Source organism: Rattus norvegicus, chromosome 1, assembly GCF_021556685.1.
Source record: "Rattus norvegicus strain SHRSP/BbbUtx chromosome 1, alternate assembly SHRSP_T2T, whole genome shotgun sequence".
Classification (NCBI taxonomy): domain Eukaryota; kingdom Metazoa; phylum Chordata; class Mammalia; order Rodentia; family Muridae; genus Rattus; species Rattus norvegicus.
In genome coordinates this window covers 259203592-259229887 of record NC_141534.1, presented here as the reverse complement: position 1 = coordinate 259229887, position 26296 = coordinate 259203592, and the positions used below count along the sequence as shown (strand labels likewise).

General features: G+C 46.4%; 1 protein-coding gene and 1 non-coding gene across 3 annotated transcripts in view; both read left to right on the top strand.

Moving 5' to 3' along the window:
* Window positions 1-26296, top strand: part of Nt5c2 (5'-nucleotidase, cytosolic II) — a 124956-nt gene that overhangs the window by 4341 nt on the left and 94319 nt on the right. The window lies entirely within an intron of this gene.
* Trnar-ucu2 (transfer RNA arginine (anticodon UCU) 2) lies at window positions 8276-8348 on the top strand. The gene has a single exon. It is a non-coding gene; the product is annotated as a tRNA-Arg (tRNA).

Below are 26296 nucleotides of genomic sequence, written 5' to 3'. Positions count from 1 at the left end.
CTCCTTGACAAAACTTTGTCTCAAACAACCAAAAATAAACTTAACAAACAAGTAAACAGTCTCCTTTAGGGTCACTCCTCCCACTTTCTGATCTTGACTTTGAGGCTATCTCTGTTCCTCATTTTATGCGATTCTGTCTTCCTGGAATCTTTTCCCAGGCTCCTACTATCAGCTATCATGGTACATTTGTTTTCTGGAGAAAGGGTCTCCCTTAAGGAGTCCCGGCTGTCCTGGAACTCATCCGCATCTGCCTGCCTCTGCCTCCCAAGTGCTGGGGTTAGAGGATTATGTAATCATATCCAGCTGAAATACATTTCTTAATGTTGAGATTTTATTTCTTGTGCAGAGAGTAAGAAATACTACAGTCTCGGAGTCACTGGCAGTCATGGATGGTTGACTGCCACCAATCAAGGTATCCCCAGTACAGCAAGAGTCTTAGATGAAATTCTACTTTATAAAGTTGGTTTTCTTTTTGAGACAGTCTCTTGTAGTCCAGGCTAGCTCCAAATGCATCTTGTAGTAGGATGACCTTGAACTTCTGATCCTCCTGCTTCTAAAGTGCCGGAGTCACAGGGGGTGCGTCCCTGCCACCAGTTTATGCAGTTGGGGGACCCAAGGCCTCATGCAGGTTGAGCAAACATTCTACCAACACAGCTACACTCCCGGCCCCCCTTAAAGAAAATTTAAGCGTAACACACAAGTAATGGGTTTCGTTATGGCGTTTATTTGGATGTGTATGTGTATATACGTGTGGGTATGCTGTACCGTGGCACATCTGTGGATGTTGAAGGACAACTTTCAGAAACTGGTGTCTCCCCCCCTTATTAAGGCAGGGTCTCTCTCTTCTTTTTGCTACCATATTGCTTAAGTCAGAGTCCACAAGCTTCTGGGCAATTTTCCTGTCTCTCCCATCTCCCTGTAAGAGTGCTGGGATTACAGGTGTGTGTGTGTGTGTGTGTGTGTGTGTGTGTGTGTGTGTGTGTGTGTGTGTGTGTGTGCGTGCGCGCGCGCGCGCGCGCGCGTGCGCATATGCATGTTCATGTATGTTTTAGACAGAGTCTCATCATGTTATTCTGGTTAATCCAGAACTCACTATGTAGACAGGCTGGCCACAAACTGATCTGATCAGAGATCTTGTTTCTGACTGAGTACTGGGATTAAAAGTGTGTGCCACATCCAGTCCAGCCACATCCAGCCTTTAATGTGGTTCCAGGGATTGAACCTGGGTTTTCAGACTTGCAAGCCTAGCACCTTACCCACTAAGCCATCTCCATGACCTTTCCTTGTGATACTTTAATGCATGTATGTCATTGTGCGTGGTTCTTATTGATCCAGGTGGTGGTACCATTAAGACTCAGATGTTACTTCCTCCGTGAAGCCTTCCTTGGTATCTATAATGTAAAATGTTCTGTCCCACCTGCGAACTCTCCTCTCCCCTTCCCTCCTCCATCTATACAGCCTTTGCAGAGCTAACATGACTCATGATTGCATATCATCTGCTGTGATTACTCTAACACGAATTAAGGGCTCCTGTGCCCCTTCTACGTCTATAACCCTCTCTCCACATGCATCACACTGTTAAATGTGTGATTAAAAAAGTACAGCTGCTTGGGCACATCTTTGGCCTGACAACAAGAACGAGATCCAGAAAGGAAATAAAAATCGATCAATTTGACTTCATCAAAATTAAAAGCCTTTTGCTCTCTATAAAAGGCTTTGTTAGAAAAATTAAGACAAGCAGTAGACTGGGAGGGAGTATTTACAGGTCACAGGAAGGGCTGCGTATCTAGGATTAATAAGGAGCTCGTCAAACAGCAGGGAGAAAACATGCTCCACATACAGAGTGGAGAAAGTCCTGAGCAGATATTTTTCTTACGGAAGGGAATATTCTAGTGGCCAGTGGGTGTGGAAATAGGTTCTCCATCGCCAGCCTTGAGGGAAACACAAAGGAAACCAAGAATGATGTCTCGATCCATGCCTACCACAGCGGCTAGAGCACAGAGCATTCAGAATGGGTGGGACCCCAAAGTGGTACAGCACATACAAATGTGTCTACAGATGTTCACAACAGCTGTATTTATAATAGGCCAACACAGAAACAGCCTGTGATACAAGGTTCCCACAGATGACTAGATACCCAAATTTCAGCACAGCCGTACACATTGCCCAGGACTGAAAAGAATGTACTGTTGCTACACCTGACAACCTGGGGTGAGTCAGGCCCATGCCTATGATTCCATCAGTCAGAGAAAGATCTTGAGTTCAAGGCCAGCCTGGCTACAAGGCAGGTCCCAGGTTTCTGTGGACTGTATGTTGATACCCTATTTCAGAAACAATCCAAGAAAAACTTGAGTGAACTACAAGGGCATTTTGTTGAGTGGGAAAAAAAATCTTAAAATAGTATATATTTTGATATTCCATTGCCATTATAGTTAATGATTGACAGGGTTAGGGCTCAGCAGGGTTGTAGTGTTAGGTAATGTGAGGGAGTGTTTCTGTATGTGATGGAATAGTTCTGTTACTTAAAAAGACTATACATGGTAATGAGGGAAGGAGGAAGGAAGGGAGGGAGGGAGGGAGACAGGCAGAGAGAGAGAGAGAGAGAGAGAGAGAGAGAGAGAGAGAGAGAGAGAGAGAGAGCTCTAGCTCTCCAAATAAGGTCTACAGTTGAGTTAGTATACTGCTGTTTTCCTGCATTTGATGGTGTACTGTGGTTATGTAACTTTTCATAAGCAATACGTGGCAACTTTCTCTGCTATTTTTGTAACATTTTGTGAGCCTTAAACTATTTCAAAGTAAGACATATATAAATATAGGAAAATGTTCTCATAAGGTAGATGTTGGAGTATTTAGGGTTTGAGTCATAGAGTTTATGTCACTTCAAATGTTTGGCAAAAATAGTATACACATAAACACACATGCACTCATGCACGTACACATACATACGTGCATGCACACCCATGCCTACATTTGTGTGCACATAAGCACATAGAGGAGGTAAAGAAGTAACACAAGGGCTGGGGAGATGGCTCAGAGGTTAAGAGCACTGACTGATTTTCCAGTGGCCCCCAGTTCAAATCCCAGCAACCACATCCGTCTGTCATGGGATCCGATGCCCTCTTCTGGTGTGTCTGGAGACAGCTACAGTGTACTTATATACAATAAATAAATCTTTTAAAAAAGAAGTAACAAAAGTTAATGGTCCGTGTATTTGGTGCAGGGTGCATATATGTTTATTGTGTTAAAGCTAACTTGCAGCTTTTCTCAGGGTTTAATTTATTTTTTAAGGTAAATTCAGAAAATTATTAGCATATAAATAGATGGGCAGGAGGAAAAAGTTCTGGCGTTCATATTGGTCCCTCCTGCTGACTCAAGCCAAGGCTGAGGCCTGGCTGTCTCTGCCAGGTCATGTAATGGTTGCTGCTAACCCGACTCTACTGAACTGGACTGCTATTGTATGCATGAGTTGTTTGCCAGTGGATCGAGCTGCCACTGTCTGCTGACCTGTGAACTGAACTGCTGATTTCCACAACACAGTAGGGAACTGCTCCAAAGAACCTTTCTAAATGAGTCCACTCCCCCCCCACCCCCCCAAATCCTTTCTTTTTCACTACCTCTGGTGGGTGGTGGGTTACAAGGGAGGTTAAAACATTTAAGAACCATCATTAAAAATAAGATTTAAAAATAAATTAAGGGGGCTGGAGAGATGGCTCAGTGGTTAAGAGCACCGACTGTTCTTCCTGAGGTCCTGAGTTCAAATGCCGGCAACCACATGGTGGCTCACAACCATCTGTAATGGGATCTGATGCCCTCTTCTGGTGTGTCGGAAGACAGCTACAGTGTACTCCTATACAATAAATAAATCTTTAAAAAAATTAAAGTTACATATACATGCTTTCATTTGTTGATTCTCTTGTTGGTCTTCAGTGTGTCTCTAGGTTTTTTGTTTTTGTTTTCCTTTAAGAACACTCTAGTTGGGATTGGGGATTTAGCTCAGCGGTAGAGCGCTTGCCTAGAGAGCACAAGGCCCTGGGTTCCGTCCCCAGCTCCAAAAGAAAAAAAAAAAAAAGAAAAGAAAAAAAGAACACTCTAGTTGTGAGAGTCTTTTGGATAATTCACTTGATGGTTATAGTTCATGACGAATTTGTGTTTATACAGTTGTTTGATGTGTAGCCTTTCCACATACATAATTATTAGATGCCTTATTTATAGGGTATTTGAGACTTCTTGCTAGACATTTTTTTTTAGATAGAAATATTTGTGTGTATTTAGCCTACATGCTTGCCTAGTGCCCATGGAGGCCAGAAGAGGGCGTTGGATCCCCTGGTATTGGAGTTATGGACAGTTGTGAGCTGCCTTGTGGCTGCTGGGAATTGAACCTGGACCCTCTGGAAGAGCAGTCAGTGCTCCTAACCACTGAGCCATCTTTCCAAGCCCCTAGCCATTATTAATTAAAAGTAAGATAAAACGTAAGTGTTTGTGTTCATACTTCAACAGTATCTTTTTTTTTTATTTTTATTCTTTTTTTTTCGGAGCTGGGGACCGAACCCAGGGCCTTGCGCTTGCTAGGCAAGTGCTCTACCACTGAGCTAAATCCCCAACCCCCAGCAGTATCTTAATTATGGATTCTGTTGCTGTGCTAAAACATACGACCAGAAGCAACCTCAGTCCACCACTGAGGGAAGTCAGGGCGCAGGAACTCACAGAGGCCATGGAGGGGAGCTCCCTACCGGCTTGTTTCTCCTGGCTTGCTCAGCCTTTCTAACCAGGACCCTCCTCCCTAGAGATGGCACAGTACCCACAGTGGGCTGGGCCCTCCCACATCCATCATTAACCAAGAAAATGCCCTATAGGCGGCTTCCCTACAGACCAGAATGGTGGGAAATTTTCTTAATTGAGGGTCCTTCATCCAAAATATCTGTAGCCTGTGTCCAGGTGACATAAAACTAGCCCACACAGGCAGTTTTTTGGTGCTTAAACATATCTGCATTCACACGCTTGTTTGCTTGCTCGCTCGCTCGCTCGCTCTCTCTCGCTCGCGCTCGCGCTCTCTCTCTCTCTCTCTCTCTCTCTCTCTCCCTCTCCCTCTCCCTCTCCCTCTCTCCCTCCTTCCCTCCCTCCCTCTCTCTCCCCCTCTCCCCCTCTTCCTCTCCCCTCTTTCCCTCATGTTTAGGATTTTCTCTTTATTTATCTACTTCTAAGTTAGGCTGCACCTGAGTGTCTGAGCCCCAGGATGAGGGGGACGCATGCGTGGGTCAGCCTCTCTTCAGCACCTCGGACAGCTCCGGACCTCTCTGAGGGAGGCAGTTTCCCTTTTCCTCAGTTCTCTCCCCAACCTCTTCTCTCTTCCTCTCCCTCCCTCCTCTCCTGATGAATTTACACTTTTGATTGCCATCCCTATGGTGGGTGCCTGGTGTTTAGACGTCACAGAGTTGGAATCAGAGTGAATTGGAAAGATAGCTTGCTGATTCTTAGTGAAAGATTTCCTGTTGTGATGGCTCAGGATTATGAATTGGTTAATGGGGAAGGAACAAAGGGTCCAAGGACTGATCCATCTATCCTCACATTTTCCTGCACTTACAAGTTTGTTGTTGCCAGAAGAGAAAAATCTTTCAGGATGAATACAGATAGTCTGAGAGGTTTAAAAAATAAAGAGGAGGAGGAGGAGGAGGAGGAGGAGGAGGAGGAGGAGGAGGAGGAGGAGGAGGAGGAGGAGGAAGAAGAAGAGGAGGAGGAGGAGGGGGAGGAGACGACTCCATTAGGGCTGGAGAGGGACTGGCAGTGTAGATCTGGGGAGGGTGGAACTTTGGAGGCAGATTGAGGAGTTTTACACATTCATGCCAGAGTTCCCTGACCACACAGTTAAAAGATACACCTAACACTTTTAAGTTATTATTTACATGACTAGGTGTGGGTCAGGCTGGCCTAAAATTCACCAAGTAGTGAAATTACAATTCTGCGTTTTGTTTCTTGAAAAATTTTCCTTTTCTTTGCTTTTTTTTTTTAAATGTATTTTATGCATGTGAGTACACTGTAGCTGTCTTTAGACACACCAGAAGAGGGCATCAGATCCCGTTACAGATGGTTGTGAGCCACCATGTGGTTGCTGGGAATTGAACTCATGACCTCTGGAAGAGCAGTCAGTGCTCTTAACCGCTGAGCCACCTCTCCAGCCCTGTACTTTGTTTTTGTCTGTCTGTTTCCCTTCCCTGTTGCCATCCCCCATGTCTCATGCCCCCCACACTGGTTCCCTTCTTTCTGTCAGTCTTCCTTCTGCTTTCTTGTCACATACATTCCATTGTCTCGTTTTCTCCTCTTAAGATCTCTTTCTCCTTCCAATTCCCTTTCTAGCTTTATGATGCACACATATTAATTTTAAAATTAGGTTCTGCATATAAGTAAAGATGGTTCCTCCTTCCTTCCTTTCTTCATGCCAACATGTGTGCATGTCTGTATGTGTGCATGTACCTGAGGTTAGAGGGAGTCCTGGAGCTGTGGTAGGTGCTAGGAATTGAGCTTGGATCCTCTGCAAGAGCAATACATGTTCTTAGCTACTGAGCCATCTCTCCAGCTCCAAAGGTGTTATGTTCTTTCTGAGTCTGGCTTGCTTTACTCAACATAATCGTTCCCAGTTGCGTCATTCTCCTGCCTATTCATAATTTGATTTTTCTTCATGGATGACTAAAGCTCTATTGTGGACCACATATTCTTTATGCATCCATCCGTTAGGGAGCATCTAGGTTGGCTCCATTTCCTGGCTGTGCGGCTCTCTGTGCTGATCTTACTTCAGACCACAGTGGTAGAATGAAGTAGTATAGAGTTCTGTGGTAGAACAGGGACTGAGACAAAGTATCAAGATTACCATGATGGGGGACGCCTTAGCAGTTCAGAGTACTTCATGTTCTTGTAGAGGATGGGAATTTGATTCCCAGCACCCATGTCCGGAGGCTCACAGCCACTGTGGCTTCAGCTCTGGGGAGGCCAGTGACCTCTTCTGGACTCCTGGCATCGGCATTTATACCCACAGACTGACACACACATAGGTAAAAACTAATAAATACATTTTGAGATGGAGTTTCATTGTGTAACCCTGGCTGGCCTGGTACTTGCTATGTAGACTAGGCTGGCCTCGAACTTACAGAGAGATCTGCTTACCTATGCCTCAAAAATAGATAATTCTTAAAAAGATTATTATGTGGAAGAAGTCAGTTTGCAGAGGATGTCTGGAAGTTGCTTCTCACCTAGCCTTCCTCTAACAAGCAAAGCATGTTCACACACACACACACACACACACACACACACACACACACACACAGCCATGAAATGCACAGGAGAGAGGGCTCTAATCACTGAGGACCGCAAAGCTGGTCCTATGGGGTTATTTTCTCATTCTACTAGCTCCTTCCATCCAGGGGAATGCTTTTCCTTACATTTGGTTGTGAGCCGAGCCTTTAACGGCCGAGCCCTCTCTCCAGACAAGCCGTCCATCCCCATTTCTATCTCTAATCATGGGGAAAGTCCAGAGGAAAAGCAAGATTCAATAAAGACAAGCGTCAGGGCCTGCTGAGAAGGTAAAAGCAAGTCCCTCACAGACACAATAGCCTGAAAAGAGTTGATTTTATTGGTTTATGTCCGTGTGTGTGTGTGTGTGTGTGTGTGTGTGTGTGTGTGTGTGTGCGCGCGCGCGCGCATGTATGCCACATGTATTTGGATGGCTTCAGAGTCCAGAAGAGAGAATTGGATCTCTGGAACATGGGAGTTACAGGTAACATGGGTTCTAGGAACCAAACTCTGGTCCCCTGCATGGTAGCTAGTATGTTAACTGCCGAGCCTTTTCTCCAGCTTCATAAATTTTTATTTTTTTTATTTTATTTATTTATTTATTTTTTTTTGGTTCTTTTTTTCGGAGCTGGGGACCGAACCCAGGGCCTTGCGCTTCCTAGGTAAGCTCTCTACCACTGAGCTAAATCCCCAGCCCCAAATTTTTATTTTTTAAGAAAGGAAAAACAAGAAGAGGGCTAAAGAAGGATATTATAGAGGAGAAAAGGTAAGAGATTAGAAAAATGAAAAGAAAAACCCCCCAAAACTAAAGTTATCAATAGTGAAAAAGTTCAAAACCAGAATTAGATAAATTTAAGAGTAAAATATAGGGGTTGGGGATTCAGTGGTAGAGCGCTTGCCTAGCAAGCACAAGGCCCTGGGTTTGGTCCCCAGCTCTTAAAAAAAGAAAAAGGAAAAAAAAAAAAAGAGTAAAATATAAGTGCAGGAGGGAAGAGCCCAGATAGCTCAGTTGGTAGAGCAGCAGACTTCTAATCCGAGGGTCCAGGGTTTGAGTCCCTGTTTGGGCAGAAGTTGTTTGGGCTGAAGAGATGGCTCAGCTGTTAAAGACTGGGCTCACAACTAAAAAAATAAAGAACGGAGGGTTTTTAAATGCATTCAAGCCAGCTGTGGTAGTGCATAACTTTAATCCCAGAACCCAAGTTCCAGACCATCCAGGGCTGCACAGGGAGACTGTGTCAAACAGAAGGGAACAACCAGGTGGTGGTGCAGGTGGTGCACATCTAGAATCTTGTAACCTTTGAAAAGGAGAGGCAGGAGGATGAGGTTAGCTACAGTGTGAGTTCAAAGTCAGCCTGAGCTGTTAGAAACTCTGCTTCAACACACACACACACACACACACACACACACACACACACACACAACACACAGTAGCACATGTGTCCCCCCTAGTAAACAAATGTAAAAAATTATTTTATTTTATTTTTTTTGGTTCTTTTTTTTTTTCGGAGCTGGGGACCGAACCCAGGGCCTTGCGCTTCCTAAGCAAGCGCTCTAACACTGAGCTAAATCCCCAACCCCAAAAAATTATTTTAAATCCTCCCTTCTGTACAAACAAACAAAATAAACAAAAAAGTAAGAGTTAAAGGAAAAAGCCAGTAAATAATAAATAATAATATGGTTAATAACAAAAACATGGAGACCGGACTGGGACGATGACTCAGCAGGTAATGTGCTTGCGGCGTGAGCATGATGGCCTGAGTTTGGTCTCTAGAGCCCACGTGAAGGTCGGAGGAGGCTATGTGAGGTTGACCTCTGACCTCTGCATGTGTGCATGGTACTCAGGTGCCCTGCTAGTAACAACTAGGATGATGATGATGACGATGATGACACAACTTTTTGTTTTGAGACAGGGTTTCTCTGTGTGGCCCTGGCTGTCCTGGAACTCATTCTGGAGATCAGACTGGCCTTGAACTCAGAGATCCATCTGCCTCTGCCTCCCAAGTGTTGGAATTAAAAATGTGTACCGCCAATGCCTGGCTAATAATTACTTTTTTAAAACCAGAAAATTTTAAAATAAAACAATAGTAACATTATATTAAAGAGAAAAAAGAGGGGAGGAAACATCAAAGTTGTTTTAAAATGTAGGTGGTGTTGGAATGATCTTTTTTTTCCTGGATCCTGAAATTTGATGATTGTGAGGCTGAGATTGGCAGTGATAGGCACAGCGGATGGGAGAGTCAGTCAGATCCACGGTCTTTGCAGTAGTTCTGCTCCTGCTGAGTGTGTAACACGCGGGTGTGATGTCCGTCCACTCTGACAGTTTCCTGAGAGAAGCAGATCGCCTCACCCTCTGCCGCTCCTCAGATTGTCCCTCCTGGAGTGCAGTGCTTGGCTGGGGGTGGAGGGGTCTCCCCAGTGCGCCAGGAGTGTGGGAGCCAACCACAGCAGTGAGATCTTGTAGGTAGAGGACCTCCGGGGGATATAACTGCGCATCAAGTACACTCTCAGAACGACAGACTTGTGGTTCTGTGGGGTCATCCGCCTGACGATCTCCAGGGCTCTTCTCGCGTGGTAAGACTACTCTGGCCACTGGGAGTGAGGCAAGCCTCCTGCCCGCTGGGCCTCTCACTTGTCAGTGTCCAGCCTTCTTGTTCTTCAGCTCTGCCTTCCAGGGTCTTGTGTGTCCCAGAGCTATGACAGGTCACCAAGTTGCTTCAGATACATGATTTCTTCCTGTTCTCCAGTCCCTAGGGGAGCTCAGATTTTAGAATAGGTTCTATTTCAAGATGGTGCCTGGCCCACTGCTCACTAAATAACACAGGGTGACAAATGGGACTTATTTCCACCTCTGCCGGGTTTGAGGCCTGTGAGGGCTTGTGCTTTCCCTGAGTAAAGGACTTTCTCTCATTTCTTGGCTCACATGGAGAGCCTGTCTTCTTCAGAAGCCAAAAAACATGTTTCAAGAAATAATTTATGAAATGTTTTACATTTGTTTTTAATCTTAAGAGCTTTATTGTCCTCAATTTTCCAATTAATAAACCAAGAACTTTGGTGTCATATCTAATATCTAGAAAATGGTGGATCTGAGGCTTAAATTTTTCTAAAATTTAGAAAAATTTCTTCCAAACACTATATTCTTAGTTGGGACCTTTTTCTTGTGTGTGTTAAAGTTGGCAGATTAACTGCCAGTCAGTGGCGTTGGTTACACCCACAGTGTTGTGTGGATAGCACCACTGCTTCTAAAGCTTCTCCATCACTGCAAACAGAAGCCCTTTTCCTACCAAGCAGTGCTCTGCATTCTCTGCTCCCACTCCCTGGCATCGTCTGCATTGCAGCCTGCATTTAAATATTCCGAGTGCCTCTTCTGTAGTCGCGTGTGTAGAGTCACACATCTGTCTTTCTGTGTCTGGCTCTTCACTGCAATGTCGTCATGACCTCTGTTGCTGTGACAAAACACACAGCCAAGGTGACTTACAAAGGAAACATTTAATTTGGCTTACAGTTTCGGAGGCTTAGAGTCTATGACGGTGGAGCAGGGCATGGTGACAGGAACTGCTGAGAGCACACACCTCGATCCAGAAGCAGGGGACAGAGAGAGAAGGGCAGGGAAGGACATGCTGGGCATGGGGCAAGTCTCTTGAAACTTTAGAACCTACCCCAGTGACACCTGCTAGTCCTTCCGAACCATCCCACCAAGTATTCACGGACGGGAGCCCACTGGGGCCATTCTCATCAAACAACCTCAGGAGCCATCCCTTTTTCTTTGGGAAATAGAGTCTCGAGAGTCTAATAGTCACTGACAGCACATGGCAAGAGACAGGAAACAAAACTATTTCAGGTTTCAGAATATCTCCCAACAATAGGTTGTTGTCTCTGATATTTGGCCATCATGTCAGCATAGCAACTTTCTGTGTGGTGGTCGCCTTCTGTGTGACCTGGCAATTAGGACCAGCAGCTTCATGCCTTTTCAAAAGCAAACTCCAGACTTCGGCTAAGTCTCCATTTCTGTCATAAGATAGGCTGTCTTTTCTATCTTTGTACCAATGAACAACCTGCAAAAGATTTTGGTTCTATTTTCTGATCAACTCTTGTTAATATCCAGTCATTTCATGTCACTTACCCCCAAAGCTGACTGTGTGTGTGTCATTTAGCTTGCCCTTGGCTGTTCTGGCTGGGAAGTCATATGTTGTTGAGCATGGCCACTTATGTAAAGAACTGCCACTTTGAGGAAAGCTCATGGAAGGCAGTGCATGTACAGTAGACAGTGGCTGACGTCACCCGTGCACCAGGCAGTGTGCAGACAGTAGACAGTGGCCAATGTCACCCGTGCACCAGGCAGTGCATGTACAGTAGACAGTGGCCGATGTCACCCGTGCACCAGGCAGTGCATGTATAGTAGACAGTGGCCAATGTCACCCGTGCACTAGGCAGTGTGCAGACAGTATACAGTGGCCGATGTCACCCGTGCACCAGGCAGTGTGCAGTCAGTAGACAGTGGCCGATGTCACCCGTGCACTAGGCAGTGTGCAGACAGTAGACAGTGGCTGACGTCACCTGAGCACCAGCTGCCCTGTGCCGTCGTCTGGCTGTTTGCTGTTCTTTGACCCTATGTCCTTCACCTGCTTCTAAGGCTTTAAAATCAGGGAGCAAAGACATGGAGTCTGAGCTGATAAGACTTACAGAGGCATTTCTACGTGTATTTTTAGATTATACAAATCATTGCCATATGGTCTTGCATAGTTTGAAGTTACTTGGAATATGCTCAGCTTACGAGAAGTTGCCTACTGAGTTTCTGGATAGGAGTGTTTCTCTAAGACTGAACGTCTGTTTTCAGTCCTCTTGCCAAGTCTGCAGTAACAGGAAGACATTCCGGTACACTGAGGCATTACCAAGTCAAATTCAAACACACATGCACTTATACACACAAGTGCACACCTGAACGTATGTTCACAACACACACACAATCTACAAGTAGTAGAAAAGCCACTACTTTGTCCAACAATTATAAAAAAAATTCACCACTTCTTAAGTTCTAAACTGACTCAAGAAGAAATAGAAAATCTAAATATACCTATACTAGGCACTGAGTTTCATCAAAGATCAAGGAACTTCCAGAAAAGGAAATATCAGGAACATATTATTTTTATTGGTAAATTCTATAAATGCTTAAAGGAAAATTAACAGGATTTTAAGATTCTTGGGAAGGAAACAGAAGAGAACATGTTCGTTCTCATTATATGAGACTAGTATTCAATCAGTCATCCAAGTCCAGAAGATAACTTCAGACCGACACCCATTCTGCACACAGATGCAAAACTCTTCAATACTCGCAAGCTAAACCAAGCACCGGACCAGGAGAATTGTATGCCGTGAGCAAATGAGATTTAGCCTGTTAGCTGTGCATCAGCCAAGGTGACAACGCCATGCTAACAAAAGACACAGACCAGGCATGGTCATTTCAGCAGACACAGAACAGACCGGTTTACAGAATATAGCACTTTTTCATACCGAAAGCCCTGGGATGGGCGCTTCTCTGACGTGTAAAGGATATCTACAGAAGGAAAAAGAAACCATGACATCCATAAAGTCTCAGGAATCCTGCGAGCAGCCTGGATCAGAGGCACCATGGGCAGCGCTGCAGAGACGGGAGAGGAGTGCAGAAGGCAAGGGGGATCCGGTTATTGGCGCCAAGCATCGACTCCGGTGTCTGGCACTGAGGAGACCACACCATTGCCCACGATGCAGCCTTGCTGTGGCAGCTGCTCCCTTTTCAATCCTGTGAGCTCACAGCACTAGCTCACAGCCAAGACCGAACCTCGGGGCTTCTACAGAGAGAGCATGTCCCCATAACCTTAGTGGGAAGTGTCTTTCCATAGAATGGAACTCGGCCAGCAGGCTCGTGATGGGACTTGGAATCACTGTCCACATCTCTTCATGTTGGCCAACCTTCTGGTTGTAGCGGAAACCTTCATCAAACTGCAGTGTCCATTTTCTATTTATGATCTAATGGCCAGTCTGGCTACTACAGATTGTATTATTTATTTATTTATTTATTTTGCGCTGGCCTACTTTCTACCTAGTGCTCAACATAAGACTCAGTACTCGGAGGCTGGCTGTTTGTATGTTGGTATACAATCCTCCATTAAGGCTTCATTGACACCAACCCGCAGGCACCTGTGACCAACTTCCTGGCTTTTTTTTTAAGACAGAGGCTCATGATATGCTAGTTGGCCTAGAACTCATGTACTGCAGCCTGACTTTGAACTGAGAACTCTGTCTGCCTTCACCTTTCAAGTGCTGAGATAGAAGGCACACCTCACCAGGCTTTGCCATTTTAATGACTGTGGAAATGGAGAGGCACATTCTGGTTTTCAGTACGTAGCTCTCCACACAAATGAACAGCTGACAAGTGGCTGTGGTCACTGTGGTCATCTGGACAGCGGCCATTGTTATAGGTGCCGTGTAGTGCACATCACACCACACACTGACTTAGTCATCTGGGCCATTTTCACCTTGATGTTCTTTATGGTAATGGTGGTTCTCTTAGCCCACACCTTTGACTGCGCTTGTGAGGAACTGAGAACAGAACAGCTCTGGACCTAGGTGGACCTGAGATTCCACAGTGAGTTTCTGAAAACCAGTCACTGTGCTTCGTTCTGATCTGCTGAACTCTGTTAATCGTCCATTATTGCAAGATGTGTGTTTCCCCTTGTTTAAGGACTGATGAATCGAAACAGCCCGGGACCTCTGTACAGCCCATGGCTTAGAAAGGAAGCTGTAACAGGAAGCCAATTGCCTTCTCAAGAGCTCCATGAGCAACGTCCGAGATGAGTCTCATCCTAATCCACACTCGTTCGGAGTTCCTGCAGTGGAATCCAGAACAGTTTCCGAGTGTCTGTCTAGGCTGCGTGAACTAGACTTTAAGGATTTTGTGCTATTCTACAGGATGGAACCCATACATGACACTGCGTGACTAAGAACCAGAGCCTGGATAGCCTGAGACCTAGGGTAAAACCAAACACTACTGGTCCTCAAAGAAAAAAAGTGGTGAAAGGACTCCTGATGATATTCTGTTACCTCAGAGACCAGCGCCTTACTCAGCCATCATCAGAGAAGCTTCCTCCTGCAGCAGGAACTCAGACAGACAGACATGGAGAAACACAGAGGGGGAGGGAGGCAGACCTTGAAACACAGTTCTTAGTGGGAGGAGGCAGAAGATATAGGAGCTAGAGGGGCTGGAAGACACCAGACAAGGCCTCTAAACTCAGCAGTGCTCATGAGAACCACAGACACTGGAGCAGCAAGCTCGGGGCCCGCATGGGGCTGCGCCGGGTCCTCTGCATGTGTGTTCTGGCTTTCAGCTTAGTATTTATGGGACTCCTGAGTGTGAGAACAAGGGGCTTTCTGACGCCGATGTCTGCTCGTGGGCTCTCTCCCTTTTGTCAGTTTGTCTTGTCCAATTTTAACATGATGGTTCTGTTTTATTTCATATTTTGTTGTTGCCTCCTAGAGGTTTTCTACTGGGAGACAGAAAAGGAGTGAGTGAGGATGGGAGAAGGAAAAGAAATTTTAATCAGGAGTTATTGGAAGAGAAAAACATTCGTTTTAAATAAAAAGGAGGTGGGGAAGATTTTGTGTAGTTGGGTATAAGCCAGAAAAAAGTCTGAGTTTACACCATCACGGTGGCTTGGAAAGTAAAGGAGGATCAGGAAGTCAAGTCCAGCCTCGGCTTCATAGTCAGCTTGAAGCCATCCTGGGCTACATAAACCCTATCTCAGTAAATGAAAAGGCTGCTTTTCTGTCACTTCTGTAACTGGACACAAGGCACGTCCGACTGGAACAGATTTGCAGAGTGCAGCATTTACCCGAGTTGCCCCACCTGCCAGTAGTCCTGAGTCTGAGGCAAGGAGGCACTCTCTGCTTCAGGCCAGGGCTATGAAATGGGGCCCTTCTGCAGCCTGGAGGTGGAGCAGTAGGGTAAGTTGTGGGGAAATGTGGGAAAAATAAATGTCATGGAATCTCAGTAGAGAGGAGACAGACATTCCTCACCTCTCATTCGAGAGTCTTTGTTTCCTAAATAACATAACTGACAGGAGATGGGCAAAGAAAGCCCTCTGGCAGGAGGAGGCATTAAGGCCTGGTAAGCAGTGGGGTGAAGATGGTAATGTCAGGTAGAGTTCTAGCTGAAAGCCCTTCAGTCGTCCATCCAACCCTAGACCCGTGGCACTGTGTGTGAAGGGGTCTGTGGGGCCCAGCACAGAACATTACGGAACCCAGGGCAGGAAGGCCCCTGTGCAGGGGTAGGCTTATTTTGGGAGGGGGGCTTTCTTTTCCTTTTTCTCCTTCTTTCCTTTCTTTCTTCTTCCTCCTTTTCTCCCCCAGCCCAGCTTCACCCCCACCTCCCGCTCCCACACACAGGGAGCACGGGGCTTCCAGTCTTCACCACATCGCATTCAGGGGAGTCAGCAGCAGCTGCAGTGCAGCTTGAGAGACTCACTCAGTTCCACGTGCCTCTCACCAGGCGCATAGACCCACAGACACGTTCTTCAGTGAACAGAAATGTGTGTACTCTCCGTCCTCGAAGCACTTGGAAGTGAAACTCGTCTTTGGTGTGAGGAACCAGGTGTGTTAGACAACTCAAGGCCAGGAGAAAACGGTACCAGACCCTGCGAGGCTTCCCAGTGTGGTCAAGTTGGTTGTATTTTAAGATTTGTTCCAACTTGAGACCCTCGTTCCATTTCTTCCTTGTTGCTGCTTCTCACACTTTATTGGTGTCTACAAAATGCTCAGTGTTCTGTAGTGAATACTTAGTGATTTGTAGTGTTTCTCACATACATTCTTTCTCCTTTTTAATTTTCGAGACAGCGTTTGTCTCGCTGAGCTGGCATTGAACTCCCAATCTTCCTGTCCCCACCTTCTGACTGCTGCGGTTACAGGTGTGCGCCTGTCCAAACAGCACACACATTTATTTGATTTTTAAAATATTTATTTTATTTCACATGTATGAGCATTTTGTCTCTGTGTGTGCACCACCAGGTGAGTGCCTGATGCTGGAGAAGGCTAGAAGAGGGGCTCGGATCCCCTGAAATTTGAGTTAAGGATGGTTGTGAGCCCCATGTGCTGGTAGCTGAACCCAGGTCCTCTGTAAGGGCAACAAGTCCTTATGACCTCTGAGCCATTTCTCTAGACCACAGAAATTTTTTAAAGAATTAGAATGCTTATTCCTTCTCTAGGAGGTTGTGCTTAATGACTTGGAGCTTTTAAAGCATTTCCTGGAAATGTGGGCAGTCTGGGCCTGATTCAAAGGCCTATCTTTCAGTTTCTTCATTAAGAACGACCTTGTACATCACTCTTCAAGCTCAGGGGTTTTGAATTCTTTCTCAATTACAGGCAGGTTCTCCCAGCCCTGAGCTTTGACTTGTTCTCTGCACCTGTCCTTAGACATAAAGCTTAGACCTCCACCCCACTCCTTCCCTGTCCTTAGACATAGCTTAGACCTCCACCCCACTCCTCCCCTGTCCTTAGATATAGCTTAGACCTCCACCCCAGTCCTCCCCTGTCCTTAGATATAGCTTAGACCTCCACCCCAGTCCTCCCCTGTCCTTAGACATAGCTTAGACCTCCACCCCAGTCCTCCCCTGTCCTTAGATATAGCTTAGACCTCCACCCCAGTCCTCCCCTGTCCTTAGACATAGCTTAGACCTCCACCCCAGTCCTCCCCTGTCCTTAGATATAGCTTAGACCTCCACCCCACTCCTCCCCTGTCCTTAGACACAGCTTAGACCTCCACCCCACTTCTCCCCAGCTGTGTGGTCTGGAGCAAGTCACTTAGCCTTTTTGAGGCTTCTGTTTTCCCAGCTACACATTGAGATAGTATCAAATTTGCAGTAGACTTGCATTAAAATGGTCATGAAAAGTTTTTGGGGGTTGGTCTGGTGCTGCTATGTATTCAGATGCTAAATACTATACCCCAAGACCTTGTTACTCCAAGATGAGTGAATTCTCACATACACCAGCTTTTGTTGTGCAACCCTCGCACCCCCCCCCCCAAGTTATCACTGATTATAGTAAGGATGCCTCCAGCCTGGGCTAGACACAGCAAGGGTTCCTGGGCTTGGGATCTGAAGTAGGGACCATGAGGAGAGAGGAAGGAGAAAGGAAGTCACCAGGAGGTTGGTGGATCGTGAGTACACAGTCAGCCACCAGGGCCAGCATGAACATGGAAGTGATATCTCGGGGATCACCACAGGGAACAGAGGGTTGACATCTGCCCAGCTGTGGTGCTTTTAAGCTTATTGTAAATTTGAAGGTTTCTGTGTCTTTATCTGGAAACAATATGTCTGAAGTGGGGTAGAAAGCCCTAATAGATATTTAAAGACAACAAGGGGGTCTAGCAACCCCAGAATAATAATTACCACAACAAAACATAATCGAGGGCATGTATGGGCAAGTACCCAGCCCTGAGCCTGGCCCTTATTAAGCACTCAAAAAGTATGGCTTTTAAGAATATACATAGGTCAGCTCAGGCTCTGAAAACCGCTTTAACAGTTTTTTAAAAATGGAAATTAGGGTACACAAAAAAAAAAAAAAAAACCAACAACAGGGAAATTATATATTAAAAAGCCTGAGGGGTTGGGGATTTAGCTCAGTGGTAGAGTGCTTGCCTAGCAAGCGCAAGGCCCTGGGTTCGGTCCCCAGCTCCGAAAAAAAGAAAAAAGAAAAAAAACCTGTATAGTTTAGGAATAACTCATACAAGCAACTAACCCAATAATGGAGACATTAAAGTTTCGGCAGATTCTGGCTGATGAGGGCCAGGGTTATTTTAGAAGAGTCGGGATCTGAACAGGTTTTTTTGCTGAAGATTTAAAGTATGGATGTATACCACTTACAAAGTTCAAAGACATAAGCTGCATAAAGCAGGCTGGCTCTTGACTGGGACTCAGCTTGGGGCTGTTTGGGGTCAAGGAGTTAAGGGTTTTCTCGGAGTTACCCAGTGAGTGAGCCCTGAGAAAACACTTGGTGGCCAGTCTCTGTGCAGTTGGTGAGTGTACCACTAGGGGGCAGTATGGACCAACCGCTTGCTCTTTGCCCAACTTGGGTTTTGAGCCAAGAGCTTAATTTGTGGGACACTTTGAATAGAGATTTCAGTGACTGGTCAGTGGCAAGCACAGCCTGAGTGGTGAGTGTCAGGACCTGGCGCTCGGGAGGTAAAGTGTATTCCTCAAGCTTTTACAAAATCTATTTGTTTATTGAATTTTTTTTTTTTTGGTTCTTTTTTTTTTTTTTTTTTCCTGGAGCTGGGGACCGAACCCAGGGCCTTGCGCTTCCTAGGCAAGCGCTCTACCACTGAGCTAAATCCCCAACCCCTGTTTATTGAATTTTTGAGATCTCATTATGTAGCACTTGATTGGCCTACGACTTGCCAACCAGATGGCATTGAACTCAGATATCTGCCTGCTTCTGTGTCTTGAGTGCTGGGATTAAAGGTGTGAGACACCATACCCCACTCTCTTTTTTAAAGTATTGATGTGTTTGTTTGTGTGTTTCTGGTGTGTGTGCGTGCACACGCTTGGCCCCCAAGCTTCTGGGAATTCTCCTGTCCATTTTTCTGTAGAAATGCTAGGGTACACTGTAAGGCATGTGGGGCCTTGTGACCAGACAGGCATGAGAAGTGGTAAGGTTGAGTGAACTCAAATCCCAGGAATCTCAAAATCGAGAATGGCAGGAGTGGAGCCTCCTGCTCCTGCAGCCTCTACCTGCTCTGGACCGGTAACCACAACACCCCGCTGAGGAAGATGGTACTCAGTCATCTGGCATAAAAAACCTGAGGCACTCCATGTTAATGAGGTATCTATCTGGATAAGCCCTAGGGGGTTCAGCCAATTAGCTTCCCTTCCTGGACGTTCCTTCTGCAAAAGATATTTAATCCCTGCTTCACCCTGAGTGAAGTGTATGCACCTTATATCCACCATCAAACCATATGAACAGGCGAGGATGCTGTCTTCATTAAGGCTCACATGGAGGAAGGCCTCATCGTAAAGAGCCTCCCTAACCTCTGAGGAGTCTTCCTCTCCTCTAGTTCCTCCACTTTCATCCCTCACTCAGAATCAGACTGGCTCTGCCCTTCCTGGGCTCTGTCTTCCCCTTCATGTCCAGTGCATGGACGTCCTGAGGGGAAGCCTGGACCAGGGAACTGTTCCCCGACTCCCAGCAGTATGCCGGTGGCGCCCGGGTGTACAAGAGACTGGGAACATCAGCTTTGGTCCACCATTCTGGACTAAGGACTTTGTTCTGCCTCCCCTGAGCTGCATGCCAGCTGTACCCAGGCACCCCAGTGGTGAGGCAGGATGCAGTTGGGCAATGCATGTTACTGCAACTGGTTTTACAGTAGGTTCTGGTACCTAAATATAGGACCTCAGGCTTGTTCTGCAACTCTACCCACGAGGCCATCTCCCCATCCTGGAAGATGTTTTTTAAAAAAAAACTCACAAACTTATTTTTTTACTTCTCACTTCTTTAACATCTCTTTAATTCAGTAGCCCAGGAGTGAGGTAGGCATTATTATTCTCATTTAACAAATAATTTATCACCGGGTATCTAATTGTTCCACCCTGCCACCTGGTGTCTTTGATATGATCTCAGTTTAGCTGTTTAATGTAACACATGTAACAACTGGTAAAGTGTAACAAAGGAAGGGTCATGGGCCTTGGCACTGGCTGACTTGGAGATCATACGGCTCAGCTACTTGGCTAGTTGAGTCCACTAGGCCCCAACAGTGACTATACCTCACCTTAGCCATCTGTAAAGGCCCTTCCCACCAATGAATGGCAGGTTACCCTCCAGGGCTATGCAGAGAAATGCTCACCTCTCCCCTTTCTGCAGGAGCAGCCAAGCAGATCATGAACCTGAGAGCCCAGCAGTTGGTCCCGGCCTCTGGGACAGGGGGCAAGGAGGCAGATGGGAGGGGAGTGCCCGGGCACCCTGCCACAGCTGCACCTTTAGTTAATATTTATTCTTTCTTCTTTTGCTTAGAGACTGGGGGAGCCCAATTACAGATAGCAAAGAAAATCCCAGAGGCTAGGAGAAGCTGGTTCCTGTCAGGGGTGACCCTGGCCGGCCTTTACAACAGGCAGTGCCCCCACCTGGTTCTGTGCAGGTCTTTTGTGTGGTCGTTAGAGACCTCGGCATTTATCTGCTCAGCAGAGTTGTCTCCTAGGAGTGCAGGAGGGTGCTGCTGGGTAATGGATGCAGAACCAGACTTATCTCTCTGCACAATGGCTGTCCCTTGGGGAGACCCCAGGTCTCTCCTGGGTGTGGCACCCCTTTTCATTAAAACTGCCCTGTCTTTCCAAAACCCATTTTGTTAGTGTCTTCATTCCCAGAGGAGGCTTGTAAATTGAGTTCCAGTTCCTCAGCGATAAAGACTGACTGGCATTTCTGCCAATCACTGTTCTTCCTCTCACCGAGCCCGGCTTCAGAGTCATTAACCACACGATCTCTGGACCCTGGACCAGCTGAATTTGGAATGTAGCTCCTCAGCCCCAGGGCACAGCCACTGCTGGGTCCTGCGAGTCTGTATTTGGAGAGTCGGACTGACTCTCTCGGTGGCTGGAGCTTAAGGACTGTTTGTTCAAGCAAGAACACAGCATTTCCTGACCTATCCGAGCAGTCGAATTGTAGAGGCTTTCCCTACTTGGGCCTTTTCCTCAACCTTCTGAAGAATTTACCAGACATTATTTTCTGATTCCTGAGGACCATTTATTTCAGATTCTTGGTTTTTTTTTTTTTTTAAAGCATGATGATGTCATGTTACAATCCGTCCTGACCTGTAATTGGCTGCGTGCCCCACCGTGACCTCAAACACAGGCCAGTCCCCTGCTCTAGCTTTTTGCACGTAGAGGCTGTTGAACCACCAGACTTGAGTGAGTCACTTCAGAATTCCTGACCTTCTAACTGTGATGATGTGACTGCCACCTCAGTCAGGCACACCCCGGATCTCGTCATGACACTGGAGCTCAGAAATGCCAACCTTCCTGTTTCTGGCCAGAACTTCCGGCCTTGAGCTTGCTTCCTTCCTCAATACCCAAACCTGCTCCCGACTGGCTGCCTGCATCTCATCCCGAAAATAAATAGCCTTGGGCTTCGGAGATGGCTCAATTGGTAAAATGCTTGCACAGGGCCTGAGTTCAATCCCCAGAACCTATTTAAAAGTTTTGGGTGTGATAGCATGCTCTCCTAATCCCAGCATTGGAGAGGTGGAGACAGCAGATCCCTGGGGCTTTCTAGTCTAACTGATGAGCTCTCAGCCAGGAAAGACTCAGCCTCAAAGGAGGCAGATGGCACTCCTGAGGATGACACCTGAGGTTGTCTCCCAGTCTCCACATGGATGTGCATACACATGCACCTTCCTACAGAAACATGCATACATATATCTGTGTGTTTTTTTTAAAGGCAGTAATGCCCCCCTTCTGTCACCACCTCCTCCCATCTGAGCACACGTCCTGGGTTGGGGACCTTAGTACCTCCCCCATCATCATCTCCCTTTCTTTCCTCTTCCCTTTGTCCTTTCTGACTTTTTTCTGCTACCTAAAACAATCAGGTCTCTCATCCCAGCAAGGTGTACTCCCATAGCCATGAGCCGATCTTGTAAGCTTCTCCCACACGAGAGAGAGTCCATCAAGAGAAGGCCATGCCAATGCAGTAACTCCTGAGGCAGTTGAGAGCTGCCTGACCTGGCTGCCGAGATCCAAACTCAACATCCTTCGGAAGAGCAGCGGGGCCTCTTAACTGCTGAGCCATCTCTCCAACACCGAAATTACATTTTAAATTGAGTTACTGGATCTTAGGTTTCCTTATGATTTTTTCATAGTTCCTGCAGTCTGGTTAACCTCCTAACCCCCTTGCTTCCCCATCCCCCACCCTCTCCCTCCTTAAACATCTCTACCCCTTCTACTGGCCATCCTCTCTCCCCCAACAGCTTTCTTCTGGTTTTCTGGCTTCTGTCAGAATGAAATGCAAAAAACTAAAAAATCAAAGCTGGGCTGTGCATGAGAACAGCATGCAGCAGTTGCCTTTCTGGGCTTGGGTTACCTCAGCCGGTATCCATTTTTTTTTTCAGTTCTCTCCAGTTACCTACAATTGTCATAATTCCTTTTTTTTTTCCAGCTGAATAAAATCCCATGTGTGTGTGTGTTTCTGTGTGTGTATGTCTGTGTATGTGTTGTGTTGTATGTGTATGTATTGTATACACACACACACACACACACACACACACACACACACACTACGTTCTCATTATCTGAGTCCATCTTCTAGCTATGGAGAGCAGAGCAGCCATGAGTATGGACAAGCATCTCTGTGGTAGAATATGGAGTCCTTTGGGTGCTGTCACAGGTAGTCACATGTTCCCCTGCTTGCGATTTGGCTGGAGAGGACCCACTGCTTTCCTCTCTCATGTTATCACGGATGCTTCTTGATTTGGAGGCATTGTACTCCTCCTGGTCCTCGGTCATAGCCATCTCTTTACCACCACACCCCCCCTCCCCCCAGCTCCAGCACAGCAGCAGACCCAGCCTTGGGAAGTCAGAGTCAGAGGTTCTCCTCCAGTAAAGTGGGTGGGGGTAACTCAGGCCTAGGCAGGGAGTCCCAAAGGGATTATGGGAAATGAAGCTTCTTTACTGTTTTGTTGTTGTTGTTGTTTTTGAGACAGGTCTCATGTAGCCCAGGCTGGCCTCAGTCTCACCAAATAACTGAAGCCAGTCTTGAATTTTCTCCTGCTATCACCTCCCAAGTGCTAGGATCATGACTCACCATTCCCCACCCAGGAAATGGACCTTCTGTGGTAGAGGTGACAGCCTTGCCTAAGTACCATCTAGAGGTAGAACTGGTGCCATGGGTCAGTCCTCAGAAGAATGGAGTCATCTCGAGAGGGCTGGCAAGAAGACAAGGGGAAGGAGAACTGTGGAGCTTACAGCAGTCCTTGCCGCAGCATGCAGCATTGTCCAGGAGCCACTGCTGCTTGTTCCGCCTGTATTGGGCTCGTGAGTGGGCACGAGAGGAAGGCCGTGTTCCTGTCTCCCTTCCACACTAAGCTTTAGGGCTACCCCATCTCAAGCCTGAGTCACCTTGCCCATTATCTTCAGTTCCCAGGGGAGGAGGCCTTTTTCCACTGAGAGGTCTGTGGAAGAAACTGAGTCCCTCCCCCCTGAAACAATAGGACCTGTTCACGAGGACAAGGAAAACCTTGGATTGCACTGAGAGTCGTCTTGTCCAGAAATTACTGTCCCCATCTTCAAGAGAGTCCTGTGTGGGTGCTAGGGGAGAGAGAAGAGTCTCCGGAGACTGGGTCCTCACCTCTAAGGTCTTGAGATTGGAAACACTAGACGTGAAGAGTTGGTGCTCTTATGCCCGGTACAGAACACCAAAGGGGTCCAGGAATTAACAGGCAGTGAAAGAACTCACCTGCCTGAACACAGTCGCAAAGTTTACTCGGTACACTACAAGGACAATCACAGAACAACAATCTGCTTTATTCAAGTTTGATTATTATGGTGTTTACTGTGTGTACATGCATGTGTCTGTCTGTACGTGTGTCTGTATTTGTGTGTGTGTGTGTGTGTGTGTGTCTTTGCCTCCCTCCCCCGCTTTGCCATGGTGCATTTTAAACAGTGTCTTGAGTGACAGACAGAACTGTATAATGAAGCTCCCACCAGTGCTGGAGACACAGCCACTGATTTCATTTGATTAAAGACTAAGTAAACTCTGGCCCCAGTGTGCTTGCTCCCTCGTGCCCTGCCAGGTTACCTTCCCCTCGGTCATGTGTTTCTTTCCGTGACACAGAACATATCCTCTTCTACAGAAGTGCTTCTTTGTTATCTCAGCGAGGCAGAGGCAGAAGCAAGAGAGCAGTTGTGCTCTCTCTGAGGTCATTCTTGGTTACATTTTAAGGTTGAGGTCAGCCGAGACTATATGAAACTGTCTTTAAAGCAAACAGAAAGAACTACCATAAAACAAACAATACTCCCTCCCCGCCTGTGCTGATGTGTAGGCCATGGGGGTGTAGTTTGTTCAGTGATAGCGTGTGACCGTTCTTAATGGGCCCGGGGCCCAGGGTTCCACTCTAGACTGCACTTTACTTGAGAGAGGCAGAACCTGGCATAGGTGTGTCTTAAAAGCTACCTTGGTGATTCCATTGCGTGGTCATAACTGAAAACCACTGATCTAAGGTTTCTTCCTGATCTGAGGTGGAGAAATTCGAGCTGCTGGGATTCCCTGGAGGCTGGGGAGTGGAATGTCTCAGACAAGGCTGCTATCACCTGCCGGTGGTTTAGCTGAAACATTGCTGAATAGGCTCACTAAGCTGGAGTTCTAAGAGTATTCGTGGATTCAGTCTGAATGTTTAAGTCTAGCAGCTGACTTCAGGTAGGAGAGACCTGGGGCCCCTCCCCCAACACTGCTGCTTTGAGTTTGAATCCAAGTGAGTTCCAGTCAGGTAGGAGGAAAAGGGCTCTCAAAGAACAGAACAAGGGCCAGTGTGGCGGTTCACTGTGTCAGGGCACCCACTGCCAAGTCAAATAGTCTGATTTGAGCCCTGGCCCCACGTAGTGGAAGAACTGACTCCTGGAAGTCGTCCTCTGACCTCCACATGCACACTCTCCAGACAGACAGGCAGACATAATAAAATGTGTGTTTTAAAAAAGCAAATACATGAGTAGAATCAACTCTCCAAATTACAAAGAATCTTAATAAAAAATTATAGTGTGTTAGTGGTTCAATCAGTAGGCAGGTAAGCATAGGGAATAACTTAGCAACCTGGGACTCCATTTGGTTTGTGCTACACGTATACTCCTAACAATGTCCATTCTGAAAAAAAAAAGGGACAGCTTCTCAAGGTATGGGAATGAGGGGGCTGTTCTGACTGGTTTGGGCCGCATGATCAGAAGGAAGACTTCCCTCTGAATGAACTCTTATTTAAAAACCTCTATCATCTTATATCTACGCACAATGGGATGGACATCTGAATATAACCAGATCGAGGGAAAGAATATTCACAAGTAGGAAAAAAAATCATGCAACCCAAACCTGTCAAAATAGAACCATTCCAGTTATCCCCCTTAGTAACAAGCCCCTTCTCTTCTTAAACCCATAACTAGAACCCTTGAGTACTATTTTTTGTTTTTTATTAATATTGTTATCGTGTACATTGTGGTATCTGTGGGCTGCAGTGCATGGAGTGGCAATCAGAGATAACTGTGTGAGTTAGTTTTATCCTTTGACCTTTGTGGGGGTTCAGGGGATCAAACTCACACTGCAAGACTTGCTTAACTAGCAGCTTTATCTTCTGAGTCATCCCCGTGGCCCGGTGTGGAACAGTCAGTCATTCACCCACCATCCCTCTTGACAGCATACCTGATCCATATCACTGCTTCTCGTCTGAATAAAATTTCCTTGCTACTTTGCAAACAGTGTGCATCTTTATTTTAATTCCTTGATATGATACCCAGAGCCTAGAGATGTCCAGTCTGGATACTGACTTCCAGTAACAGAATCAAAATTCTGCACAGCCAGGTTGCTGATAGTCCTCCTTGGACTTGGTGTCAGAGTTCTAAAGTAGTTCTTTCATATGCTGTCTGGAAAAATTTAAAACGTGTCTCTCAATCCAATGCGGCCTGCCCATCTGAGCACCGTAGCACTTACTACCTGGGATGTTTAGCAAGTCTCTTCCACTTTGCAAAGTCTGGGATATTCGGTTTGGGTTTGAAGCTTGATCATTTATGGTCAGACTTAGTGAGAACCCTCGCTGTGTCTAGGAACACTCGGAGCTTCTGTGGTAGCATCAGCAAGACTAGAAGATGCGGCCTGATGAGTTCCTAGACAGCCCTCTCCTCAGGTGAAGCTGGCATGCGTGACCAGGCCTCAGGAAACAATGTGAGGACAAGCAGTGTGAAGCGAGACTGGGGTGTACTAATGAGAGGTTTTGCTGGGTGTGGTGGTAAGTGCCTGACGCTGGGAACAG